This window comes from Nematolebias whitei, chromosome 19 (genome assembly GCF_014905685.2).
Source record: "Nematolebias whitei isolate Nwh7 chromosome 19, NemWhi1, whole genome shotgun sequence".
Classification (NCBI taxonomy): Eukaryota; Metazoa; Chordata; class Actinopteri; order Cyprinodontiformes; family Rivulidae; genus Nematolebias; species Nematolebias whitei.
The window spans coordinates 5,757,103-5,762,669 of record NC_056516.1 but is presented as its reverse complement, the minus strand read 5'-3'; positions in this window follow the sequence as shown (position 1 = coordinate 5,762,669).

Genomic DNA, 5,567 nt, shown 5'->3' with positions numbered 1-5,567 from the left:
ACTCTCTAAATTGTCCCTAGGTGTGAGTGAGAGAGTGAATGGTTGTTTGTCTCGTTTGTCTCTGTGTGGCCCTGTGATGGACTTGCGACCTGTCCAGGGTGTACCCCGCCCCTCGCACAGTGATTGCTGGACATGGGCACCGGCGACCCCCGTGACCCAAAAATGGAATAAACGGGTAAAGATAATGGATGGATGGATATATATATATTTTTTATTTTTTTTTTTCTTCCCCGGGTTCCATCGCTTTGCAGAGGCCCTCAACCGTGACTAGACCCATACAGGCCGTCGGCCGACATCAAGGAACTCATCGAGCAATGTTGCCCAGAGTTAAACAGACATTAGATTAATAATTAATAATAGCATCAGCAGGGGGGTATTTAAGCATTGTTGGTTATAATGATCAAGGTTTTTTGTATTTTTGGTAAATTTAGGATTCAATCTATGGATATTCCGTGGCCTCCACTTCCCTCCGGTGCAGTAGGAGCAGGTTCGGGTCTAGTTTTGAAGATTGCAGCATAAGTCATCATCCATACTACGATGGGTACTGTGGTACAGAGACCAGTCCAATATAGCACAGAACAGATTCCCCAGGCCAGACCCCATCCAATTAGGATGACTATCTTCAGAGTCCATCGTTGTCTGTTTTGGGGTCGCAAGGATAAGGTTTGGTATAGTAGGTGTGCCAGCACGGTGATGGTTATAGCTCCTTCCATCACTGCCATCACAATTCTTTCAGCTGTGTTCCCACAGTTTGTGATGGGTATAGACAGAGGGGTGAGTGTGGCCACACACTCTAGGGTCACTACAATGGAATCGACCAATAGCCAAGATGAAATCACTACTCTCTGCCGGAGTGAGGTCTGGACCCTTCCCAAGACATAGGTAACAAATAAGTGTGGCATTATTTCAGCCCTCTTTAGGATTACATGGGTCACAATTATCTTGGCGTAGACCTGGAAGGCCACGGGGAATCGCATCAGTCGCCCCTTACCCCACTTGCCCGTGTGGCAGTAGCACATCCATGCAATCATTATTAGAAAATATTCTGTCGTGCTCCCCTTAAAATGGGATGGGCATCTTGGCCAAGAGGTCTGCGTGGGGGCCGTAGTGCTATCTGAGTCTGCGTAAAATGTACTCACATCAGTTGGAACACTGGTTGTTGGGCAATCCATGATGTTCTTGACTCCGAGGATCTCTTGAGTTCTGCTCTCTACTGCTCCGGGGCGGATGTGAGACTGTTTCCGTACTCTCTCGGTTTTAAGCCGAGCCAGTGCCCGGTTCTGGTGGGAGTGGCTTGTAGTTCCTCCCACATGGGCGACACATGGCCTTGATGCCTTCTTGTAGGACCACACGTCCTAATAAGGCAACAGCTATCACTCCAACTAAGCTTGCCAAATAAGGCCAGATCTGAAGGAAAAGATCAACTATCCATCCTTCAATGGTTCTTCTGCCTTCCTTGATCACTTCACCTACTTCATGCACTACTTCCGTGACTTTATGGCCTACTGTGTAACTAACAGTTTCATACCAAGCACAGTCATGTTCTTCCTCTCCCTTGCCACATTTCTTCCAACTTTCTTCTGGATATTGACATGTGAGATTAGAATAGATTTTGTTTGGGCCTACCCAATCGTAGCCATGCAACTCATCGCCAAAACATAGGCGTCGTCTCAGTGCATGTCCTTCAGCCAGAGCAATCATAGAATCGGAGACAAAGGGGACAATCACTCCCTGAATACTCTTTCTAGTTTTCAGCTTATGTCCTAATATGACGTTAGTGCAACTTGTACCGTCAGGTACAGATCTTCTCCATTTTCCGTCACTATAATTTTTCCACACTACCTCAGCTGCATGAGTTACGAATTCGTCGTTATAGTGATTTTGACAGTAAGTATCCCATCCGGGTAACTCGTAACAAGACATGTGGGCCAAGCTAATTGTACACATATCTTTTTTCCCATTACAAAACATTTGCCATGGCCTTGGGCTGACATATCTGTCGGGACGATATAAAGCATTTGACCATATGTCCTGTTCTTTGGAGTAAACTGTAGCTAAGAATTGATACCTGATCCAATAATTAGCGGAGTGTTTTAACCAAGGGACCACCCATTCTCTTATTTCTTCCTCTTGAAATCCCCACCAAGTACGTGAGTCATCTCTATGGTGATACTCATGCCAGGCTTGGAGCAATATTTTGATCGTCTTTTCTTTCTTTAGTTCCGTACAGTCATAGCGCCAGGTGGACATGACTGCTACTTCTGTTTCCCATAGTCTGCATCTAGGTGACGCCCCACTGCTCTCCCACACTGAGTTATTAAGGCTAAGGAAAATACGTTCAGCTACACATTCATCAATTTTGTTAAAATCCCCTTTTGGTGCACTATAGCTCGTTTGGTTTGGGCAGCCTCTGCACATACATGTCTGAGTAATACAGCCCCATCAGGCCTGCGTGCATCCTGGTATACCCCTCCACAAAGTCACCTTCGAAGTGGGGCAAACCAGGGACCACCCATACCCATGGTAATGTCATGTTCAGCCAATCTTCATGCCAGTCATTAACATGATGAAATATAGCTGCCCAGCTCCAGTAATAATATCTTTGATTTGCTACTGGGGTTATTGGTAAATAATTTTGAGATTTACACTCACCATACAGGTTCCAATAGCAGATTGGGAGCTTCTTTAATTTGTTTTCCTTACAATATTCGGTTGCGGCCTTATCCACCCCGGCCTTCTCTACCCCGTTATCATTGGACTCGATCTTCACCATGTATATTACATTGGCCGGTGGGACTATTATATCATCATAGGCCTCAGTTGGTCGTTGGTGAGGCTTTATGTCGGTTGCATTGGGTTTGAGTATCTTCTTGTGTCTTACAGTGTGAATGGTTTTAATTCCAGTATGGTTCCGATACGTTCGTGATTTCTTTGAATGAGTGGGGGTATTTTGTCACAGTCTAAATGGATATTGCCCCAGAACTCCCAACATGGGAGGATTGCCCGACAGCTTTCGTCTTTTGGCGGCGCGGGATAGATCACTTCTTTATCCCAGTGGCCTTGGTGGGCCAACCCTGGCAGTGGTCGGCAGGCCCAATCACATTGCCATTCAGGTGGTTCTTTGTCAGGGTGAATCCAATTACATCTTTTTATTCTTTTAACTTGTTTCTTTAATTCTGCTATCCAAACTACAACTCCATCCTGTAGGACTAACAGGTCGGTGATGGTCCATGCTATTCCGGTCAGATTCCCAGCATTAATAGCTGCCATCCATTCAGGTGTGAGTTTCAGCTTTTTCCTCCAGGCTTGATAGCCCACTCGTTTCACTCGATTCCAAGTCAAAGTTTGATTTTGAATGGTCTCATTTTGGTTCCATGGCATGAAAATATTGCTTCAAGTGATATCCCAGCAGGTCATGTTTGCATATTTGGATCTCCCGTGGGAGACTGTTACATGTGTGAGGCTCCATGGTCTAATTCCAGCTCGATACAAAATAACCAACAACATTACAAAGCCTATTAACACTACGAGTCCCCGCATCAGGGTACGTAGACAAGCCGCTTTATCCTTAATCGTAATCCTTGGACAGTCCTTAGGTCAGTTGGGGGTCGCTTCATCATCTGAATCTTCGTTGTTTGAATCATCGCTGTTCGGGTCTCTAGTTTTCATTGGAATCATTATGGGAAAAGGCCTGTGTTGCTCCTAGCTCTTGCCCTTCTCTCGGAGCGTCTGTTGACTGTAGTCACTCGCCCCTGAAGGAGTTTCAGATATATTGGGGAGGGGTGTGGCAATCCAGGTTGCAACCCTTTCCACACCCATTTCCACTGCATCACCAACCAATTTTTGGGTTCAGGTTGGGGTCCACATCTACTCCACAGTGGTTTAAAAGTGGCTGCCCACTCTCTTCTTTTTCTTGGTCCGAGTTGGGTAATCAGCGAATAATACTCCATTTCTTTCTGGCCCTCTTCGGCTAATACTTCTACTTGAGTTATAAGTGGCTGACCTTTGTACAGCACCTGTACCCTGTATTCTAATCTTGCTCTTGAACTTATCAAACGATTGTAGGGGGTCATTATTCAATTCCCTACCATTCTAAGGGGCAGGCGCTGGTTTTCTAATACATACCGCTCCGATTTACATACCTTTTTGTGGATGGCTTTCAACATAGGTGAGCTTGTGGTCCAGATTACCATTTCTCCTACTGAAATTTCGAAGAACTGACTCTGGTATGACTCCCTATAGTTGGGTCCCCACCTGAGTTTGATTCTTAGTCCAGATACAGTCAAATATACCATGTTGAATATCCATGGGGACTCTGATGGGCAAGATCAGATAGGGGTACTGTATTGGGGGAGCAATGCCAGGCTCCAGTCATATTTCTTTTGAGGTTCATCCAGGCGAGGCTTCCTGATGTACTAGGTATTTTCATAGAAGTAGTTCTTGGAGGGGTTTTGCCATACAGAAAAGTCTTGTTGTGGCTTGTCGAGCCATGTTATCTCATTTATTGTTATTATTGCTGGTATTTTTGGGCCTTCTTGATCATATTGAATTAACACGTTGTCTACAGTGATGCCAATTGGCTTAGATTGTATAATGTCTTCCTTTTTTACGGGCTTTCTGGCATGAGCAGGCATGACAGCATTGGATTATCTTCTACCCTGTGGGTCATAAACTTGGGTGTTTCTCTCTTCCCTTCCGCTGGAGCTCTGTCCTCTTCTCTTGTCACCTGTTCCTTATAGAGCTCCAGACAGAGGGGTGATGGGTGTGGCATGAGTGGTCTTAATCCTTTCCACACCCACTTCCATTGGTGAACACTCCACCCAATGGGCTCCAGTTGGGGACCTTCTATCCCACTAAAGATGGTGTCGAGCGGGCTTTCTCCTCTTCGGAAACGATCCATTGACTCTTGCTTCCGTTGTTCAGCATACTCGCGTGTTTTTGCCTCATACTATCTGTACGGCGGGCCCAACTCCATGTGTGAGGTTACTGTGCTGACCAGGGGGTGCCCCCTGTAGAACACAGTTGCCTTGTATGCCGATCTCATGGGGTATCCATTCCAGTGGTTGACAGGCGTCAAAACTCGGCCGTACAGCATTCACAGGGGTAGCCTAGTATTTTCGACTACCACCCAATACTTGTCACATTCCCTTTGATGGATCTTCATTCTCAGGGTTGGGCTTGTTGCCCAAATTAGTAGTTCTCCCACTGAGATTTCACAATATTCCGTTTGGTAAGGCTCTCCGTAGTTGGGGCTCTCTGAATGAACTTAATTTTGTGTTTCTGGACTCAAATCAATGAAGTAACAGTTCTTGTCCCCGGAAGGCCCTCAGGGCCAGATTTGACCTGAGGCTTAGTTCACTACAGTCCCCCCTTTGGAAATCATCGCCTGTCCATGGGGATGAATTCCAACATGAACTTACGCCTTCGAATGTCCTTGAGCTTGATGTAATCCAACAAGGAAAAACAAAAGTCAAAGAAGGTAATCCCACAATGTTGTTGGTAATTCCATTGTAGCAATGTTTTAACCCCTTGGAAACAAAGTCTGTAATCCATTGGAAAAAGTCATA